We start from the raw sequence: 24,126 nt of genomic DNA on the forward strand, positions 1-24,126 counted from the left end.
CATCCGTAGATCTCTTATTACAAGGATATTGGACATGTAAAAGTATTTACAAGTTTAGAACAATTTAAAATAAGCTAATTAGTAGACACACACATTTCTAGACTTCTAGTTAGAGACAACCATTAGATTTACTCCTGGTATAGAATACTTTTTTTAACAAATAATTTGTTAAATAATGTAATGCCACACTGTTCAGTCATATCTCACTATCAGTCACTGCACATGGGCCATTTTCTGTACCGCAACTTCCCATTTGCTATCCTGAAAAACTGAATCAGCATTCCTCCATAAAGAGTGAGATGTTGAGCTCAGAAAGAGGAAGAGACGATACTATTGTGCCATGCATAGCTTGGGGGTAAGTATTTCTAGAAAGGAAAAGAGAAGGAAAAAAACTAAGTGAAGGAGTTTATGTGGAATGTGGAATGTTGTATGTTTTATCATCATCATCAGCATCATCATCATCATCATCATCATTTATTTATTTATTTATTTGTATAACTTTTTTTTATCAAACCCCTACTCTGTTTTAGCTAAGTAATCCTTCAATGTATAAAATATATTGTATAACAGGCACTTTTAGCTGTCTTTTTAAAGAAGTGTATATCTGCAATTTCTTTAATCTCTTTTGGTAATTTATTGTACAGTTTTATTCCTTGGTAGAAAGTCCTGTTTTGAGTTTTATGTTTTTTTTTTTTCTTGGTAAATGTAAGTTGAGTCTATCTATCTCTTGTTGCATGGCCATGGACAGAGCTGTTTGTGCAGTAATTATGAATGTTATTTTTGATGTGTACAATTGACTGGTAAATGAATTCACAAGGAGCAGTTAAAATCCACAGTATTATGAACAGAACTTTACAAGTTTGAAAATTATGTTCATATTTTGTGCATTTGTTCCCCAAAAAAGAATGCCATAGCTAATCATTGAGTGTACATATGAATAATATGTAACTAAATGACACTGCATGTTACACACTGATGATAGGATTCTAAGGGCTGATGACATTCTGTTTGCAAGTACCTTTGTGTGCTCGCACCACTTCAACTGAGAATCAATAGTCATTCCTAAAAATTTTGCATTTATTACACAGTCTATAGAGGTAAAATCTACATTTAGTTTAACATGGTCATTTTTCCTCTTCAAACTGAAATTCATGGCATTAGTTTTCTTCATGTTAAATGTCACTTTATTGCTTATTGACCAATCATAAACTTCCTTGAGAGTTTCATTTGCTTTCTTGGCAAGGAGTTCTCTTGTTTTCTCCACGACTATAATATTGCTGTCATCAGCAAAGACAATTTTTTCACCACGAGTAACACAAGTGGGAAAGTCATTGATGTGCTACCATGTGGAACCACTATATTAATGTATTTTGGTTCTGATAAGAGTTTTACTAAATGTTTAGTTCTATTTGAAGTATGTGTTCTCTATTCTTTGTGCCCTATCTGCTTCATATGATGGAAACCAGTCATTAGCTACACCTCTTATTCCTAATGCTTCTAATTTATTTAATAGAAGCTTGTGGTTGACTGTATCAAACGCCTTAGAAAGATCCAAAAATATGCCTGTGACATACTCATCTTTATCAAGAGCATCAAGTACAACTTTTGTGAATTCTACTATTGCTGACTTCGTATTTTTGCCACTTTCTAAACCAATCTGTGATTCGCTTAAAAGATTGTATTTATTCAGGTAATTCATTAATCTGTCTTTCATAATTGCTTCTATTATTTTTGAGAATGCTGACAGCAGGGAAATGGGCTGGTAATTTTCTGTGTCTTCTGCATTATACTGTATTCCTTAAGCAAAGGTACAACTCTTGCCTGCTTTAACTGCTCTGGAAATATCCCTGATGTGAAGGATTCATTTATTATATTTGTTAAGGGGCCTTGTATAATCCCTATGCATTGTTTCAGTACAAACACTGGTACTTTATTTAAGCCTGCTGACAATTTATTTTTTAGTTACTGAACAGTTTTATTAACTTCATTCTCTGTGGTTGGAAGTAACATCATTGTATTTAGTGCAACATTATTTGCAGGTGTTATATTTGTTTTGGGGAATTTTTGCTGTAACTTGTTGGCAATACTTGAAAAATGCTCATTTATATAGTTTGCTAAGTGTTGTGGATCATTTATTACCTTATCCCACTCCCTTCGCAGTATGTTATTCTGCATTTGTTTGCCTCTCTCCATTTCCTTTTTTAATAACATCCAAGACTGTTTTGCTTTTATTCTCTGCATTATATATTATTTTATCATTAAATGACTTTTCTGCAGAAATCAGCACATTCTTGTACGACCTTTTTGTATCTGTGATAGAAATTTAAGAATTCTGGATCATTGCAAATCTTTTTGTTGGAACTGAGTTGTTTAAGTGTTTGGGAGGACTTCTTAATACCTGCTGTTATCCATCTGTTTTTGTGAGATGTTCATACAGACATGCATACTTTTGGAAATGCCTTTTCAAAGTTAAATTCAAACAATGTGGAGAATTTAGAGAATTTCATATTCACATTGGTTTCCTTCTGATAGATGTCATTTGTAGACTTGGAGTTTAGGGAATGATTCGATGCCTTATTTTACTACTGTTATTTGACAGAGATTGTCTGATAGTTTGAGATCTTTTACAGCTAAATCACATTTTTCCCTGTCCATATTTGTGACCACAGGGTCAATTACTGATGCAGTCATTGTAGTAACCCTTGTTGCACTATTGACCAATAGGGACATGCCAAAACTCTGAAGGATGTTTATGAAGGTGCTGCTGGATTCATCTATGATATTACTGTTGATGTTAATATCCCCACACAGAATTACGTTGACCTTTGCACTTCAGACTACTTCTAGAACTTCTGTTAATTTATTGAAAAAAATGTCCACACTACTACTGGGAGATCTATACTCACACAAAAGGATTAATTTCTTGGTTATATCAAGCCCTGTTAATTCAGTAGCTGATATTTCAAAGTGTTTAACTTCACTTACTGTACTGAGGTCATGTCTTCATTTGAAATGTATTCCTTTTCTAATATAAATACATGATCCTCCACCCCTTGAAATAGTTGCCATTCCATACAATGATAATACTACATATTCGATTTCTGTGTCTCTACACCAGTGCTCAGTAATACAAACTACTGTGCAGTTCAAAGATTGGAGCTCAACTTCTAATAGTTGTATTTTAATTTTTATTGATTGCATGTTTTGATGGAGGATTGTTAAGTCTGTGAAATGCCCCATGTTACTCTTTCCGATGGTTTGTTTTTCTTTGCGACATCTGGTACGTGTGAAATTTGAAGTGTTAAAATATGTCTTGTGAGTAATTGTTTCAGTATTTTTTAAACTGCTTGAGATAATCTCTATGAGGGGAACCTGGTGTCTGGATTTATCCTAAAAAAGACCTACTTTTCCTACCTATGACAACAGTTATTTGACCATGTGTGGCCCAAGATCCACTCCCTGTACTTTCATGAATCAGCTGTATCAATCTTCCCTTCCTAGTCCTGTTTAGGTGCAGGCCATGCCTAATGAAACCCCATCTGTTGATAATCCCGATGGGCAGCAGAGAAACATGAGCAAAGTTGGTTGTCCTCAGAGCCATCCTTAACCCCACATTGATTCACCTCACAGCTCCATCAAGGTGTGGTTGATCATGAAGCAGGAACAGCTCAACAAAGTGTACGTTGGTGCCATGAGTCAGGGAAGCTATCTTGTCCGTGTCACCACCTATGTCATATGCCCCATCCCTGTCCAAACTGTTTCCCATCCCACCCACTATCACTACATGGTCCTCTTCTGTGAAGTCCTTACATAAAGACCCTAGGTCCTCTATCAAATGACTTAGCCCTGCATTTGGCTTGAATATACTGGTGGCCTGGTATGCTGCCCCTAAACTTTCCTTTAACTGAGGACCTACACCTCAACCATGGCTACTACCTAGCAGCAGCACTTTCTTCTTCCTAACACTTTGTACATTCCTAGGCTTCTTGGCCATGGTTGAAGTGTGCTGCATATTTCCTGCTCCTCATTCTACCTGAGGCACTTCTCCATGTAACTCTGGTACTGGTAGATGCCTGTTTTTGCTGTTGACGATAAAACTGTCAGATAATGTTCTCTTTCTTCCTATCCTCCTACCAGCTGCCACTTCCCAGCCACCCTCCTCCCCCTATCTCCCTTGATCCTTATGAATTCCTTCCTTGCTCCCTCCGACTGTGTCTGAAGGGCATAGATTTTCCTTTCCTGTTCCCCAATCAAAATGTTCCTACTGCATACTCTGCAGTTCCAGGAGAGGCTCTTCTGTTCTCCCAAAATTCTCCCCATTTCTATGTTTGCTGTTTACTTGTACATGAATAAACAAACATTGTTCTTTGGGCCGCACTATTGTTTATGTCTAACATTATGACACAATTGGTGTTGAGTGTGGTGTTCACTTCATCATGCTCAGTGTATTTGGTTTTTCTGTCAGTTCTCATGTCCATGCAAGCAGTGCTGAAATCTCTCCTTTAGGAAAAGGAGGCCCTTTCAGTTGCTACCACAAATTTGTCAGCCACACTGACTGTGTAGGTAGGCTTCTATGTTGTCAGCATAACCACTACCCTTTCCCCATTATGGTGTTGGGTCTGAAGACAATTGGCTTATGAGAAGTGGCTTAGGTAACACCACTTTGTTTTTGGTGTCACCAGTGCAATCATGCTTAAGGCTTTGTTCACTTCTTGGATTTCCCCTCAAATTTACCAGTTGTTGTTCCATCTTGTCCCACTCCAGGAACCATCATCACTTTGATTTGATGAAATGTGTAAGTGTGTAATTTCTCCAGTTATCACCAAAAGTGCATGCGTGTAACTGCAGCACATGCTGAGTTCTATTGTTGACATAAATAGCCCCATCAGTCCTACGGCCTCAGTTGCAAATATCAGTTTGTTACTGATGCTTGTCAGGATTCACATGCTGATTCTATGGTCTGTGTTGCCACCATTCGATTGGCTCCGGAAAGGAGGGGCATCAATACAGACTACAGTCTGATAATCTATTTTTGGCCTCAGTTGCAAATATCAGTTTGTTACTGATGCTTGTCAAGATTCACATGCTGATTCTATGGTCTGTGTTGCCACCATTCGATTGGCTCCAGAAAGGAGGGGCATCAATACAGACTACAGTCTGATAATCTATTTTTGGCTGAAGTGTTGAATATTAGTCAATCTTTTGAGGCATCTCATGCTATTGGTGATTAGACTGAGGCTTGGTATGATGTCACCACAGCAACTTCTGTTCCTGGTTGTTTGACATCAGTTAGTTCTTGGGGGAAGAAGGAGGCGAGGTTGGAGTATACCAATCAGATACCTTTCAGAGTATGCAGGCACAATAGCGCTTTTCTTAGCAATTGTATACAACCACTCACTTGACGAAAGGTCTGTTCCTAAAGACTGGAAATAAGCACATGTCACACTAATATTCAAGAAAGGAAATAAGAGTAACCCACTGAACTACAGACCCATACTACTGACCTCAATTTGCAGTAGGATTTTGGAGCATATACTGTACTCTAACATTATGAATCACCTTTAAGAAAATTACTTATTTATACATAACCAACACGGATTCAGAAATTATCTTTTTTTGCAATGCAGCTAGCTCTTTATTCCCATGAAGTAATGAGGGCTGTTGACAAGGGATCTCAGATCGATTCCATATTCCTAGATTTCCACAAGGCTTTTGATACTGTTCCTCACAAGTGACTATTAACCAAATTGCGTGCATATGGAGTATTGTCTCAGTGGTGTGACTGGATTCGTGATTTCCTCTCAAAGAGGCCACAGTTCGTAGTAATAGACAGTAAATCATCAAGTAGAACACAAGTTATATCTGGTGTTCCACAAGGTAGTGTCATAGGCCCTCTGCTGTTCGTGATGTACATAAATTATCTAGGTGATAATCTGAGCAGCCCCCTTAGATTGTTTGCAGATGATGCTGTAATTTACTGTCTATTAAAATCATCAGACGATCAATTCCAATTACAAAATGATCTAGAGAGAATTTCTGTATGGTGGAAAAAGTGGCAGTTGGCACTAAACAAAGAAAAGTGTGAGGTCATCCCCATGGGTACTAAAAGAAATCCGATAAACTTTGGGTACATGATAAATCGCACAAATCTGAAGGCTGTCAATTCAACTAAATACCTAGGAATTACAAGTATGAGCAACTTAAATTGGAAAGACCACATAGATAATATTTTGGGGAAGGCGAAACAAAGACTGCGCTTTGTTGGCAGAATACTTAGAAGATGCGACAAACCAACTAAAGAGACAGCCTACATTACACTTGTTCATCCTCTGCTGGAATATTGCTGTACAGTGTGGGATCTTTACCATGTGGCATTGACGGAGGACATCGAAAAAGTGCAGAAAAGGGCAGCTTGTTTTGTGTTATTGCATAATAGGGGTGAGAGTGTCACCTGACATGATACGTGAGTTGGGGTGGCAGTCACTGAAACAAAGGCAGTTTTCTTTATGGCAAGATCTATTTATGAAAGTTCAATCACCAACTTTCTCTTCTGAATGCGAAAATATTTTGTTGACAACCACCTATGTAGAGAGGAATGATCATCATAATAAAATAAGAGAAATCAGAGCTCGAACAGAAAGATTTAGGTGTTCCTGTTTCCCACGCACCATTTGAGAGTGGAATGGTAGAAAAGTAGTATGAAAATGATTCGATGAACCCTCTGCCAGGCACTTAAGTGTTAATTGCATAGTAACCATGTAGATGTAGATGGCAAGTTACCCAGTGCCTAGGGCACATAGCCTTGACATGCTACATGAAATAGTGTGGGAAAGATGGGCGAGGTGCTTGGTTGTCGTTTGTCACTGTCGATGAGGGTGCAGAAGCTGCGTGCACTATATATAATATTTTGCATGCGTCATTCCAAGCCCTCTTCTGCAGGTGTTAATTGTGTATCTCCAATGCTTATGACTTTTAACAAACTGTTTATTGAAGTGTGAGTAATAGACAAAGAGTTCAGGCAACAAGTGGACACACATATGCAGCTCTGACATTGCTGAACTTGTGAACCTATGTTAATTTGGTATGTTTGGCATCGTGTCTGTGTACTTAACATCTGGCGAGTTACAACTGAACAATGTATTCCAGCTCTGGGGCAATTTACAGCTTGACTGTGTATAAATCTGTGGTTCATTCCTTAACTCTTCTGGTAGTGGATGATGCAGGTGCCAACAATTTATTTGGTCTGGATGCTTCCCATGTTTCTGGTTTTTTATTGCAGGTGCAGTGCACCTTGCTTCTGATGAGGTCATTTTAGCAGCAGTCAGATTCGCAGATTCTGAGTTCACATTTTTTTATGTTTTAGGTTGTGCCACTAATTTTGCAGCCCACATTACCTTGAAACCTACTGTGCAGCCACATTTTTACATGTGTGCCCTATTCCTGTAGCTTCGAACAAACAAATGAAATCAGAATTGTATAGGCTGATGATTTTGGGGTCTTACAGCCTATTACAACAAATATGTGGCCTACCCTAACTGTCTGCTAAAAATTCAAATGGTGAGTAGCACCTCTGCAGTGACTATAAAGTTTCCGATAACACTCACACTATTATTGACACTCACCCTTTGCCCCATCAGGATGAGTTGTTGGTCAGACTTATAGGAGGCTAGTTATTTGCTAAAACCGAATTATCTGAAACCTATTTACAGGTTGCATTGGATGAGGATCCAAAAAGGCTCCTTGTGACTGGGACGCCCTTTGGGATATAACAAAATCAGTGCCTCCCATTTGGTGTGGCTGGCACACCTGTGATTTTTTCAGCATTTTTGGAACAATTGATGATGTCTGTTCTGGCATGCATCAACTATCCTGATGATATTGTCACGGTGGGTGTATCCAAGGAAGAGCATTTATGCAACTTATGCTATTTGGTCATGGCCTTACATACTGCAGCCGTCAATTGTGTATTTGGGGTTTGAGTTCTCTCAGGATAACAAAAAGCAGGGTTGATCAAGATTTCAGCTCCCAGGCCATGTCCAGACACAAGGGCCAAAGTGCTCAGCCTCCCTTCATGTTTCCGCTTTTGCCATGATACACTGTCTCAGTGCAAGGTGGGAGAAGAGGGGAAAATGGAACACACCTTATGTAAATGGCAGTACAAGCACACTGCATACTACGTGGTTTTATATTTCACATTTACCAACAACATAGCTAACAAAGAAACAAATTTTTGGTATTATTTAATTATTTTTGGCTCATCAAAGACATAATTTTTATCTGGTAACAACTGTTGGTATATGGACAGATGCAGACAATTTCACAGTTTGCACTCAAGTTGCCACATAATTGTGACTTATTTAGTTTCATAGTCAAAAAAAAATGTTTTTCACACAAATATGATGATTGAAACATTGTAGCACTTTTGTAATCTCATTATGATGACTTTGAAACTCTACCTGGTAAAATACAGACGTTCTGGACAGTTTTAATGCAGAAAGATTTTTAATGAAAACTAGAATTACAAGGCAGTTCAATCAATTGCATCTGTATAAGATTAGGGGCACTTTCAACTGAAACAAAGGGTCTAAGAAATAGATATACAATTGACAGTGTCCTCAAAATCTTTATAAATCTATCCTTGAAATTCTTGCAAGGCCACAATGGATTCCTCAAACCTTGTATTTTCTTCAATGCTAGTCAGCTTATGGAACTGGACTGTCTTTGTCAGAATGTATCCGTTCTACATCGCAATTTTCTTTTCAAATGCATCCACATAAAATCAGAAAGAAGTGTGGATAGTGTGCAGTCGAGTCTGCTTCAAATGCAAAGTCTGTACTCCATTGTGGATGTTCAAATTTTCATTCCTGCTCTCCTTTTTCCTTCATAAATTCAACAATAGTGACTTTTAAGTCAAGAAATCATTCCAGGCATGCCCCTTGACTTAATGAATATACTTTCAGTAATATATGAAATCTCTGCACCCTTTGTTCAGTTCTATTGAAATCTATTGCAACTGACAATGGAATAATGTGTGTGACTTCAGAAATTTTACTGGTCATACCATCAATTTCTTCAGGCACTCCAGGCCTGCAAATGTATCATAACATGCAATTTGACTTACAGAACAATGAATCCCATATGTATCATAACAGTTTTTTGCTCTTTCATTGTCAACTAAACCTTCAAATTTTTGTTGCATAGTATTGTAATTTCATTTCATAGCAAATATACAGTACCTGTCACTTATGCGAACTGAGAATTCTCATCCCTCTCTTCTGTCATTCCTATTCACTTTAAAGGATTGCAGTGATAGATTGCTAGACTGCCTCTTTTTGTAAAACAACCAGTGGACCTTTGAACATCCTTCCATACCATCAACAAACAGCAAAGGTTAAACAGCACTGACAGTGCAATTCTGCCAAACTCAGAAAGTTGTGCCAACTGAAAAATGCTGCACCACACTAGTAAATGAAATGTCACAACATTCCCTGTATGTCCAAGGAGGACTGAGCAAAGCCAAGTGACAGGCTGGGCGTTGTCCTGCCCACGGTCCACACCCGTTGCATGCGTGAAGTTTGGCACAATGTGGCTGGCCCTGTTGTAAAGCCTTCATGTCATCATGTTGCTGTCACAGCTCTTTGCCTCACCCTTCCAATGTCAAAGAACACCCAACTGCTTTTAGGGAAAATTGGTTACTACCATAAATTCATTCTGGCTGTGCCGACAGCGGACCATCCCCTCCACAAATTTCACCACAAGGACATTTCTTTTCACTGAACATCGGCCTGGCAGCATGCAGTAATGCTTCTGAAATGTATGCTACATTCTTCTCCTGGCATCCTGGCCACCAAATGGTCTTGGCTACAGGCTCCTCTAAGTATGGCCTGATGGTCATGAGGATGGTTCTTAATGTCTGATAGTTGACATGTCAAAAATGCTCAATTCCACTCAGCAGCACTACTGCCTTGTTGAGGAGGAGGCATTGCTATCATCTATACCCTCAAAAAGTTTGATGTATTCTTGTATGGATCTAAGTTCCACCTCATTACTTACCACAAGTCCGTGGTTCTGTTGTTTAGTCCTTCTGCTTTGTACTTTGACAAAGCAGCAGATTGCCTCCAGTGTGGGGCCTTGTTTCTGTCTCACTACAACTATGAAATACATTTTTGGCCTACTGCACAGCATGTCAATGTCAATGCACTGTCCCTGATTCTGACAGGGCCATACCCTACTTTTGATCAGGAAGAGTACCTTTGTTTTCATTTAGATGTTGAGGCAGAACGTATAGTGGAAGGGTTTCCTATTGCAGGCTTCTGGATTGCAGCTGCTGTTGCTGTCAACCTGACTTTGCACCAAGTTGTTCAACTTGGTTTGCCAGACAGGTCTTTGGGCAGGACTTCTGATTTTTTATGTAGCTATTCTGTCCTTTGTCACCACCTTCCAGTGTGTAATGGTGGTTTTCTCTTAGCAAATGATGGGCTGTCATCCAGGGTTGTGATTCCAATGGCTGTAGAGTATGGTGTGCTTCAGTTCCTACAGCTGGGAAAGTGGAGGGCTCTATTATACCAAGTCACTGACCCATCGACACATCTTCTGGCCTGGCATTGACGAAGACATTGTGTGTCTTGTCACGGCCTGCTGTCAGTGTGCAACCCATCAGGTGGTAAAGCTCTCTTCCTGGCCTAGGTGGTTAGTGACTTCAGCATTGGTGCAGTTCTGCCACTCTGAGGACCCAGATGTCTAGATGCTACCAACACCATTCTCACCGGCCCTCACTTTGCAAGAGGTGGCCACAGCACATGTCAGGGGCCATGTCACTTCCACCTTTACTCATCAGTTCCAGGCCAGAATCTCCTCCCACAGCCACCAGCATCTCTGATGCCCACCACATAGGTCATGGTTGTGTCATCATTTGCCCCAATTCCGTCATCAGACGAGTGCCCTTTTGGTAAGGGGGAGGGGTGCTATAATCCTGTACATATGGATATGATCCATGTTACCAGGTTACCAGTGCACTACACTCATACTCTACCAATGGCATCTGTGCGAGATAGCCACCAGAGGCTGCCCGTAATTTGGGCATATGGTATGGCACATGGTGCATCTGCTGCAGATCTCCTCCATATAAGGACAGCACAGCAGGTGCTCATCCTCAGATTATGTTCTGCTGTTTATTGTACCATTTGTGTGTTTGCTGTTTACTTGTATGTGGATAAACTAACTTTGTTCTTTGTGGCAGCACAACAGACAGGTAACAGCCAATCATCACAACTCTAGATAGAATGATATGGCATCTACACAATATTATTGAAACACATATGAAGATATATAAAATGATGAGACAGAGTGTCATTGTATGGTAACTGTTATATTTGACAAAAAATAATGATGAAATTGATTTTAATGTTCTAATCTAACATCTTCATAAATGAACCTTAATTTGAAATGAGAATGAAAACTGTTTTGTCATTCAAAACTAAGGTGGTATTCTATATCATACGTTTATTGATTTAAACTATCCATTTTCCTTTTTTCTTAAAGTTATGTAAAATGTTGCAGCACACATCTTAATGCATTATTTTCTTTTAAGAGATGTTGTGCAAGGTTGAACCCATCTTCCATAGTGTCCATCTTCTCTGGTGTTCTGACAACCTAACTGCCACAGATCTGCTTGACTGACCACTTATACTTTTCCAATGTGTTTGCAGTTGATTTTGTACACACTGATCTGCTCTTAATATTTCATTGTGTCTTTAATTTAAAATAATGATTAAGTTATGGATATTGTTTGAAAATCAGATTTGGATAATGGAACCAGTGAGAGGTGACACACCAAGGAACTGAAAGCTGCTTACTTGTGACTGGATGGTACCATCCTGCACAGGTCACAGTAGAAGTAGCTGTTTTTCTGTAAGTGATAAATAGACCTTTAATTGTGTTAATGGGAGATCCTTCTATGAAACATTTGCCAGATCACAATTAAAAAGTGCTGCTGCCAATAGTGATGCTATTTTGTGTGGTGAAATTAATACAATTATCAAGTTCAAGAGGAAACTTGTGTCTAGCGATGTTATCACTAACAAAGTCAAAAAATAAAAATGCCTAAATAATTCTAAATTTCACAATCTGTATGAAGATCCAACTGCAGCTTCTAACAACCAAGAGGAACAAAACTTAAACTAATATTTGGCATCAGAAATTCCTCAGCTCTTGTAGCTAAAATTCAAACAATATTGGCTTTAACTACACTGCCTGACAAAAAGTCACTTAATAGCCATGGTCAGATATCAATTTACTTTCATATACATATGCACGATTGTTGAGTATGTAATGATTAGAGTTGCAGGTAGTCCATTACTGTTGTTTGAGTTAATTGTTGTTACCAAGCCTGGTAGGATATATAAGGAGCATGGACAGTGTAAGATGTTGAATGATCACTGTGAAGAACGTGGAGGTGCCACATACTCTTTTTAGACAGTGTTATCAGCACCTGACAGAGTTTGAAAGGGGCCTCATTGTGGGTCTTCAATTGGCTGCCTCATCATATTGTGCAATATCCAGATCTGATGGCATTTGTATGTGACAGTGACTGTTTGACTGTATGGGAGTGTGAGGGCTCATATACTTATTGTTAATGTTTCAGTGAACCGCACCTAACCACCACATAGAGGGACTGTCATAGTTTGCACTAACAACACTGTAACCCCTTCTGACTTACATCTGCCTTCTGAGAACAAATAATGAACTCTTGCTACATTCTGTGTCATTCCATACCTTTGGTCAGAAACCAGCAGCAGTTTCACCAGAGAATTACCATCCCATGAGGTGGTCATTAAAACCACGATACAGACTATTTTTTTTTTGGAGTCATGGTACGGCCAGGAAGAATAAATTGCTAATTAATGATGTCACATTGTCTTTGTTGATGAACTGAAGTTTGTACTACCCTGGATATCCATCATTGGTGAGTACAATGCCAGTCTGGGAGAGGTCCCATTCTTTCATGGTTTTGTAGAGGCACAAGGTGTTACTCCTGGCATTACGGGGTGTAAAGCCATTGGGTGTAACTCCAGGTAACAGGTTATGCTGACGCAGAAAACTCTGAAAGACGATGGTACACCACAGGCATTCTGTGTGTTACCTCTCATGCAAGAAGATTATGGTACCATTTTTCAACAGGATAATGGTCATTCACACATGATGTGTATCTATGAACTGTCTGCATGATGTTGAGGTTTGCCGGTGGCCAACAAAATCCCCAGAACTGCCCCTGACGGAACATGTGTGGAATCAGCTTGGATCTCAACTAACATCCCATGCTGGCATGCAGTATATTAAGGACTAGTTACAAAAGTTGTTGGCCAACGTGTCTCAGGAGAGGTCACAAACTCCTTATGACACCTTTTTCAACCAAAGAACTGCATACATCAATCTCAGAGGGCTGCAGCATCATACTGATAAGTGGACTCCTACTATTAAGCTCTTTGTAAATTTGATTCAGTTTTGTAACCACTGCTGTAACATCACATAACTTCTCAAACTGTGAATTTTATTTTTCTTCCCTTCTTGCAGGTTCACTTTCTTTGTCAGGTAGGGTAGTTTCGTTTAACATCACTAGCTTGTATACAAATACTCCCACTGATGAGTGCAAAAACAAATCGAGATACCTTTTACACATACCTAAGCTGAATTCCATAGTGCTACACATCAACAATTACCACTGAAACATATGCAAAACAGAATTATTTTCTGTTTGAGAACACTTACTACAGACCATCTAATGACATAGCTATGGATTTATTTTATTAGTCCTAACTACATGGTGTTTTACAAACAAATTGAACAAGTGCTCTTCCTGTGAAAGCAACAATGAGCTGAAAAATTAAATACTGGATCAGGTATGTTGGCAATGTGAAGTGTTTATGGAATGGTATCACTAGATAAATGCATTCCTACAACATTTAAAGTCACAATACAAGGTGTACAACTTTGCTTACACTGTTTGCCAATAGGTGGCGACAATAGTAAGTAGCAGTCGAAACAAACAGATCGCAGACATCAGGCAGTTAGCTTGGACCTCAGTCAACATAACCTCAGTCAAACATTAGTCAATTTTTGTCTGCATCATGAAGTTGTACTTGATTGAAAATGTCATTTTATGAGCCTAATTCTCATGATTTGTGGGAGATGTTACTGTTTTGTTTCAATATGAAGAAAACAGTGGTTGAGTCTCATTGAATTCTCTCAAGTATGGATGGTAAGGATGCTATTAGTGAAAGAATGGGTCTTGAGTGGTTTCAATGCATCAAGAACAGTGATTTTAATGTCGTTGACTGGCATGGTGGAAGAGAGAATGTTTTTGAAGATGCAGAATTGGAGACATTGCTGAGTAAAGACTCGTGTCAAACTCAAGAAGAATTGCCACAATTAGTGGGAGTGACACATCTAGCAATTTAAAAACTTCTCAAGGCTATGGGCATGATTCAGAAAGAAGGAAGTTGGGTCCCATGTGAGCTGAAACCAAGAGGCGTTTAATGGCATTTGTAGGTTTGTGAACAGTTGCTTTAAAGGCAAAAACAGAAGGGATTTCTGCATCATATTGTGACCAGGGACGAAAAATGGGCTCATTACGATAACCCTAAATACAAAAAATCATGGGGATATCCTGGCCATGCTTCCACATTGATGGCCAAACCGAATATTCATGGCTCCAAGATAATGCTTTGCATTTGGTGGGACCAGCTTGGCATCGTGTACTATGAGGTGTTAAAACCACGTGAAACAATCACAGATGCTTGCTATCGAATGCAATTAGGTGCATTTGAGTGGAACATTAGAAGACAAACGGCCGCAATACAGTGAGATGCACAATATAGTGATTTTGCAGCACGACAATGCTCAACCCCACGTTGCAAGAGAGGTCAAAACATACGTGGAAACATTAAAATGGGAAGTCCTATCCCACCTGCTGTACTCTCCAGACATTGCCCCCTCAGACTATCACCTGTTTAGATCAATGGCACGTGGCCTGGCTGACCAACACTTACGATCTCATGAAGAAGCCACAAACTGGATCGATTCATGGATTGCTTCAAAAGTTGAACAATTTTTTTGATGCAGGATTCATACACTGCCTGAAAGATGGGAGAAAGTAGTGGCCAGCAATGGAAAATACTTTGAATGAAACTCGTGTAACCATTTGTTTCATTAAAGCCTCAAATGTTGGGGAAAAATGGCAGAAGCAAAGTTGTACACCTTGTACAATAAAATCCAGTTCACTATGGAGACAGGAGGTTCTTCTGTAAATTATTTCAATACAGATCTACTGCTCCATACAATGAAACATCAGTCATGAAGTTAGTTTAATGTAAGTGTATCTGTCATGTTTTTAGAGTAGACGGTAACCTAGGCACCTGTGCTGAGATACCTCACAATATTATCCCACATGACATCAAGGAATTATATACAATTCAAAGTAAAGTAGTTAAAGCATACCACAGGTGCTGACTGTAGATATTGGTATTATTATTGTAAAGCATGTTATCTACATTCACCATTTGCAGATGAAATGTACATGCCTTCCACAAGAGTTGCCACACTTGTCTTCAGTCCTAGAAGTCTGACGTACCACACTACATGATTAGGACATTATTGATGGCTGTAATAACACCAATCCAAAAGGAATTATTCAATAAAAATTACTTATAGTACATTTTTATTGTAACAGAGTTACACTCTTATATGTGACACATCAACAGATTTCCCTCTGATATGTTATTTGTGGGGCTACATTATGCGGTTCCAGATGACAGTCTATTCCTTATGTTATCTGCAAGTTACTTTGGAGTCATCTGCTACACTTGATGACAAGTCATTGTTGAGTAACAGGAAAAGAGGGTGTCCCAAGGCAAAACACTGTATAATACCCCAAGTAAGTGACCTAATCAGACCAAATTTAATTTTTAGTTACATAATAGTCTAAAACAACATTATTTTTCCCACAACATAATGAGATTAAAGGGACTGCATTGATTTCCCTAAATCCTTATTGTTGTCGATTTGACAATACAAAAGTGATTCCATAAGCCAAAGCCTATGAATACTCCACGTTTCATTAATGTTGTTCTTTGCAGGGAGGAGGAAAAAAATAGACTACTGATAACACTACATGTACCTGTAGTCTCATGTCACGACACCACTGTTCAAGATGTGATAGATTATATCTTATCTGCATTCCTTTACTCCAATGACACAAATCCTTTTGGAGCAGTAGATTATTCATTGAAATGGCACAGATGAAGTAGAATACCTGCAAAATTAAAACACACAACTTCACTTAAAATGGTAACATTGTCATGGGTATTTTCCTTTATTTCTGGTTTGCAATCTACTAGAGACGTCAGTATTTACAAAATACAGCAGTTTCCTTATAGTCTAGGATCATGTAACTTACTGTTAGAAAATTGGTCATCTCACCTGCTGAAATATCTGGACAGTAAGTTCTGGGTCAACACCATGGTTCCCCATAACTTTATAGATATAATTTAGTTCCTGCAAGAGTGCATCCAATGACTTCTGTACACCCAAAAATGGCTCAGAATCCCATGATGACAACACAGCTCTTCCTCTCTTTCCACTAGCTATCTGACTTGTCAAGCCACTTATTTCTTCATGTTCAAGAATAGCTGGCACCACCAGTGGCTCTATCTTTTCTTGTATGTGCCCAGCAAGACTCTGAATAATGGCATGTGAATGATAGACATTATTTTGGGGACAGTTATTATATACCTTGTAGATGAATTCATAAAACTGCTACTTTCATAGATGAAATGAGACCAAAACAATCTGTTAAGGAAACTCAAAATAGGACTAAAACATGTTCTTACTTCAATCTTTTAATGCAGATATTCAATCCTCTATATAGCCAACAGAAAAAAATCCCTACTTTATGTCCTCCATGCAAAGATTTAAGAATTAATTAATTAATTAATTAACAAAGGAAGCGTATAATTGAGTCTGTAATGTTTCTCAGCACTTACATAAGAAAACCAAAGAGAATACAAAGACTATAAACCATGTCTTCAAAACTGAAGAAATTTACAAAATCCACAAAACTTTAAACAGACCTGATCAACATTGTTTCTTCACCTCTGTGCACCTCTGTTGCATCTCATACTATGGTGTGCATATCGTCTCGGGGTATTACATGCTACATGATTTGGACAGTAATCCCACAATCAGTCTGCACTTTCTTATCATGTAGCCGTGTAGTAGTTACACACTATAAGGGTACAATATTCAGTAGGTGTGATCTAATTTGAGCTAGAACTTGGGTATTATTTTGAATATTTCATAAATACAATAAGTGAATCAAGTGCCTATCACCTTAATGAAAATTTTCGAGTTTTGCCAAATGAAACTAGCTCCAACAACTCAAAAATTTGACACTGAACTGTGCAGTCTGTGCATGGTTCTTAGTAGAGTCACATTTCCATGATAACACTGTATAAAATTAGCTTGTTTCTTCATACTTTGAGTACAGTATCTACGTCTTATTCAGTATTTAATTTGCATCAATAAGTTGTGTTCCAATTCAAAAGCTATCCTATGCAATGACACACTAAGAAGCTGAGGTTAAGGAGGAGACTAAATTTCAGTTCAGCTCATGAGTCTTGCAAGGAGCATATGAAGGTTACACTTGAAATGTAATGAAATCACTTTCTAGGCATAGCCTCATGAGGTAATCAGTTAGGTGGGAATTGTTAGATAATACTCACAGGTCACATGATGAAGAATTATTGCACTACTAAACACAATGGGAGAACATTAGGTGGTATTTAAGAAAGATTCTCAGAAAGTTAAGATAGATCTGGATTTTGCACATGAAAAATTTAGACAGACACAAAATAGTTAACAGAAATCTGTTTTATGGCTTGGGCATGCATAAAATACAGAGCATAAATTATAATAAGTCACATATAGAGTGAGTAGGGAGAAATTTCAACACATAAATTGCCATGTTTACATTCCAAGTTACAAATATTGCTCAATGTTATGACCTCCTGCATCCATGATAGCCTGGATACCATCTCAATTGTTTGCAGCACTTTTTGAACAAAGGACAATGGAATGTTCAGCAGTTGTGGCACAGCTTGAAGATCGTTATTGTGTCCAGCTTTCTCAGCCATGGCAACAGTACATTCTTCAACAACATGTGACACAACTGGCCACCGGCCTTTTTCAGGAGTCATTCCCAAATTGTCAGTTAGTTCTGACTTCTGAATCATATTCTTCAACACTGGTGTAGAAAGAGGACCTCTTCATATACCTTTAATGCATGAGACTTGTGAAGAGCAGCAACACTAGTGCTGCTGTTTTGATAAAAAAAAGTTCTATGAGTAAAGCTCTGCTCACATGCCCAGACCCTTATTGACTGTCTGCAGCTGTAATGCCCATTGATACTTACGTTTCAGCACTTTGTCTCTGTACTAGTATTCCTACTAATGGCAAGTCATGATGCTACCACTACTGACAATGCAAATTCTGCAGTACACAGTCTGAACACTGTAAAGTTGGGTACCCATATGGTAAATGGTAATCCACCTACACTTGCTCAAATAGCGAAGTTCAATAACAATCCTCCTCCTCCTCCTCCTCCTCCTCCTCCTCCTCCTCCCTCTCTCTCTCGTTCTCTCTCTCTCTCTCTCTCTCTCTCTCTCTCTCTCTCTCTCCTCCCTGGATTGAATTCAGGTGTTCTAGAAAGTCATTTAAGTTCTCACTGCCATGAAGCCAAATAACAGAACTATCATCTACGTATCTGAAAAAACATGCTAGTTTCAGCTGCAGACTCCAAGGTGTGTTCCTCGAAATCTTCCATATACAAATTGGTAATGATGGGTGACAATGGGCTTCCCATTATAACTCCATCTGTCTGCTCACAGTACTGGTCATTGAATAAAAAGTAAGTGGGTGTCAACACAGTGCTTACTTTCTGCAGTTTTGCATTGAAAATGGCAAGCTATGTTCCTGTTGAAGTATCTGCAGTTGTCAACGATGCCACCCAGCTGCATTCTCTTAAGTTATTTGAACACTGTATATGCCAGAAGAAACTAAATCTCACATTGTTAATTTCCTCCCAATAGAACTAATCACTGCTTGTGGAGGTTGGATAAATTCTGCAGCAGTACAGTAAGATTGCAATGTGCAGTGTCGTTTTTACTGCAGTGTTGTGATCAAAATATTGTTCCAACATTTGCCAAAGTAGTGCATCATATTAATTCTCCTGCCACTAGTCTTATCAAGCAATGCACTAGCCTAGATATTGTTTATGAGAGGATCCATTACACTCACTGACAGCTGGATTTTGTTTCCAAGGAATTTTTTCAGCTTCATTTAACGCCTGCTTCAAAATTTCAGCTTTTTCTTGGGATTGGTGGATGATGCTTCATGGCACTGGGAATTTCATTCTGTAACTGCCAGGCATTTGGCAAAGTTTGAATGTTTCTGTGGCTTGGAATCTTTACTGTATCTCAACATTCTGTGATATGTCTCATGGAGAAAGCTTTTTGATGAAGCAGCTTTATCGGTGCTCCAAAGCATTTGCCAGTGGTTGATTCTATAAGTTCTCTTGTACACACTGTTTTTAAACTACCTCCTTATGTTGCAGAATATACTAGGAGGAAGGCATATTGTGTGTTGACTGGGGGACGTACACCCAAGAGTAATATCACAGCAGCTGAGAGGACTGCTTTACATTCACTTAGAGTTGACCCGTCAAAGGATGCAGTTTTTACTGTCTGATTCCACATATCGCAGGATCGGTTCTGACCCAACAAAAAGTGTTGAGAGAAAGACTAACAACCTCCTGGAAAAAGTTCCTTATGGTAGGAGAATATCAAGAGCCTCAATTCTTATTGTGCTGTTCTCTCTAGGGTACTTGGCCTCCCTAAGGTCCACAGGGAAGAGGCTCCTCTTCATAAGATTGTGATTAAGACTGTTGCTCTGACATTGTGTAGAAAAAAACTTTGTTACTCTGTTGAGTCATATAGTAGGTCAATGTAAGCACCATGTTAAGAACTCAGCAGATTTTTTAGATCAGTTAGAGTGAATGCATTTGAATGACATATTCTTGTAAGTTTTGATGTGGTCTCTCTCTCTCTTCACTCATATACTTCTGTCCGATTCATTACAGTTGATTGAGGTTAGGATTGGTGCTGAATTAATGAACCCATTTCAACATGTGTTAACTCACTTCCTTTTTATTCAATGAGCAGTACTATGAGCGGACAGATGGAGTTGTCACTTATCATTGCCAGCTTGTTTATGGAAGATTTAGAAGAACTTACCTTGGAGTCTACGGCTTTGAAAACTGCATGTTTTTTTTCAGATATGTAGAAGATTCTTTTGTTGTTTGGCCTAATGGCAGTGAGAATTTGAATGACTTTCTAGAACACCTGAATTCAACCCACCTCAATATTCACTTCACAACAGTGGTGGAAAAGGATGGCTGTCTTCCATTCTTTGATGTGGTGGTTAGGAGGAAGATGGATTGTGCGTTGGGACATGCCGATTATAGGAAGCCTCCTTACACTAACTTGTATCTGCAGGCTAATAGTTTTCACCATACAGCTTAACATGAAGGGGTACTTCAAACCTTGGTTCACAGGGCCCATGTCATCCTGGGCCCTGAGAGTTTGTCAGCAGAGTTAGTCCATCTTGAAGTCACCTTTTGTCGGAATGGTTGTAGTGAAAGAGAGATAAGACATATGTTGCACTCTTGACCAACTATGCACTGTGTGAGCCATGATAATACTGAGGTGGTACCAAATTCTACGGCTTTTTGGCCTTACACAGGAAGCATTTCAAACAGGATTGGTCATATTCTGTGGAAATACAATGTGATGTGTGTGTTTTAATAACCATTTAAAATTGGGGTCCTTTTAGGTAACATAAAGGATGATCTTGGTTCACGTAAGGTGGTTGTCTACTGTATTCCTTGCAGCTGTTTCATGTCATATATTGGTCAGACTATCAGGACTGTGAAAGGCCAATGTTCTGAGCATAAATGGCATGCACGCTTACAACAGCCAAGTAAATCTGCCACTGCAGGACATTGTCTTGACACCAATCATTCTTTGGAATATAACAGAGTTTCCTATATGCACTTCAAGCTATTGGGATAGTGTTCGTGTATTGAAATAGAGAGAGAGAGAGAGAGAGAGAGAGAGAGAGAGAGAGAGAGTGTGTGTGTGTGTGTGTGTGTGTGTGTGTGTGTGTGTGCGCGCGTGTGTCTGCGCATACGCACGTTAGAGGACCCGAACCCCGAACTTAGAAAGTGATTTGGGCTGGCTATCCTTATGGAAACTGTAAAAAAAAAAAAAAAAAAAGCAAGGATTGATGATTATCGGTCAACGAATCCGTTGCTACACACACCGATATTTGACAAAGCGCTGTCCCGCAGGCGATTCACACAAATATTATCATTTTTACATTTTTCTGACAGCAAAATAAACTGGATAATGCTTACCAGCTTTTCAAAGTGCAACTCGTAATTGATTATTTTTCCAAAAAGTTTAAATGAACAAACATTTGAAACAAACAAATTTTGTATTTATTTACATACGTATATCTTCGAAATTTCATGTAAGTAGGGGAACAGGATTGAGAACTTACAAGAACTAGTGATGATATCTCCTAATAATGTCAAGAATGGCCAGTGACAAGCCAAGTAATCTGAATTACCACTGTTGGGATCAATTTGTACGATATATGCAGCCAGCAAAGTGTTAATATAGTATCCCGTAGCAGCATGGCTCTTCCCATATCATTTTCTCTTCTCTTTCCTTTGATTCCCAGTCAATCCAGCAGACACATATTGCCCAACAAGTAATGATAATAGCTCTTTACGTGCAACATAATACATTCAGCATCTCAAAATTATAACAAATTATTGTTGTGTTAGTGGTGATTTCTTAGTGCTTAACTGATGAATCACAGTATGATAATACATACATATATGAATTCCTTCTTCATGAATTAACTGTAAGCCAAAATCAGTAATGGCAGTATCAAGAGATTGTTAATAGTGTTTTACTAATATGCCATTTTCAGAGTGTGGTACCTTCTTTCGTCAGTTGCAGCTACATATCCTTTCAAGCCACATGGCAATGGCCCCATTATATGCCTCCTTTAAAATTATTCCTGCATATGTCTCTGCAGCTTTACTGTATGGTTAAATGACGATGGCATCCTCTTGGGTAAAATATTCCAGAGGTAAAATAGTCCCCCATTCGGATCTCCGGGCGGGGACTACTCAGGAGGACGTCGTTATCAGGAGAAAGAAAACTGGCGTTCTACGGATCGGAGCATGGAATGTCAGATCCCTTAATCGGGCAGGTAGGTTAGAGAATTTAAAAAGGGAAATGGATAGGTTAAAGTTAGATATAGTGGGAATTGGTGAAGTTTGGTGGCAGGAGGAACAAGACTTTTGGTCAGGTTAATACAGGGTTATAAATACAAAATCAAATAGGGGTTGTGCAGGAGTAGGTTTAATAATGAATAAGAAAATAGGAGTGTGGGTAAGCTACTACAAACAGCATAGTGAACGCATTATTGTAGCCAAGATAGACACGAAGTCCACGCCTACTACAGTAGTACAAGTTTATATGCCAACTAGCTCTGCAGATGATGAAGAAATTGATGAAATGTATGATGAATAAAAGAAATTATTCAGGTAGTGAAGGGAGATGAAAATTTTATGGTCATGGGTGACTGGAATTCGAGAGTAGGAAAAGGGAGAGAACGAAACATAGTAGGTGAATATGGATTGGGGCTAAGAAATGAAAGGGGAAGCTGCTTGGTAGAATTTTGCACAGAGCATAACTTAATCATAGCTAACACTTGGTTCAAGAATCACAAAAGAAGGTTGTATACACGGAAGAATCCTGGAGATACTAGAAGAGATCAGATAGATTATATAATGGTAAGACAGAGATTTAGTAACCAGGTTTTAAATTGTAAGACATTTCCAGTGGCAGATGTGGACTCTGACCACAATCTATTGGTTATGAACTGTAGATTAAAACTGAAGAAGCTGCAAAAAGGTGGGAATTTAAGGAGATGGGACCTGGGTAAACTGACTAAACCAGAGGTTGTACAGAGTTTCAGGGAGAGCATAAGGGAACAATTGACAGGAATGGGGGAAAGAAATACAGTAGAAGACGAATGGGTAGCGTTGAGGGATGAAGTAGTGAAGGCAGCAGAGGATTAAGTAGGTAAAAAGACGAGGGCTAGTATAAATCCTTGAATTTAATTGATGAAAGGAGAAAATATAAAAATGCAGTAAATGAAGCAGGCAAAAATGAGATCAACAGGAAGCGCAAAATGGCTAAGCAAGGATGGCTAGAGGACAAATGTAAGGATGTAGAGGCTTATCTCACTAGGTGTAAAACAGATACTGCCTACAGGAAAATTAAAGAGATCTTTGGAGAAAAGAGAACCACTTGTATGAATATCAAGAGCTCAGATGGAAACCCAGTTCTAAGCAAAGAAGAGAAAGCAGAGAGGTGGAAGGAGTATATAGAGGGTCTATACAAATGCGATGTACTTGAGGACAGTATTATGGAAATGGAAGAGAATGTAGATGAAGATGAAATGGGAGATACAATACTGCATGAAGAGTTTGACAGAGCACTGAAAGACCTGAGTCAAAACAAGGCCCCGGAAGTAGACAACATTCCATTAGAACTACTGATGGCCTTGGGAGAGCCAGTCCTGACAAGCCAGTCCTGACCAAGTTCTACCATTTGGTGAGCAAGATGTATGGGACAGGCATAATACCCTCAGACTTCAAGAAGAATATAATAATTCCAACCCCAAAGAAAGCAGGTGTTGGCAGATGTGAAAATTACCGAACAATCAGTTTAATAAGTCACAGCTGCAAAATAGTAACACAAATTCTTTACAGAAGAATGTAAAAACTGGTAGAAACCAACCTCGGGTAAGATGACTTCGGATTCCGTAGAAATATTGGAACACGTGAGGCAATACTGACCTTATGACTTATCTTAGAAGGAAGATTAAGGAAAGGCAAACCTATGTTTCTAGCATTTGTAGACTTAGAGAAAG

At 38.9% G+C, this 24,126-nt stretch overlaps 1 long non-coding RNA gene across 1 annotated transcript in view; it reads right to left on the minus strand.

Annotated features, from left to right (window-relative positions):
- Nucleotides 1-16,272: 16,272 nt before the first annotated feature.
- Nucleotides 16,273-24,126, minus strand: part of LOC124556787 — a 60,996-nt gene continuing 53,142 nt past the window's right edge. The window contains exons 2-3 of the long non-coding RNA XR_006968692.1: nucleotides 16,477-16,734; nucleotides 16,273-16,309 (exon numbers count right to left, since the gene is read on the minus strand). This is a non-coding gene — a long non-coding RNA (uncharacterized LOC124556787). The remainder of the gene's footprint in view (nucleotides 16,310-16,476; nucleotides 16,735-24,126) is intronic.

The sequence above is a fragment of the Schistocerca americana genome, chromosome X (genome assembly GCF_021461395.2).
Source record: "Schistocerca americana isolate TAMUIC-IGC-003095 chromosome X, iqSchAmer2.1, whole genome shotgun sequence".
Taxonomy (NCBI): domain Eukaryota; kingdom Metazoa; phylum Arthropoda; class Insecta; order Orthoptera; family Acrididae; genus Schistocerca; species Schistocerca americana.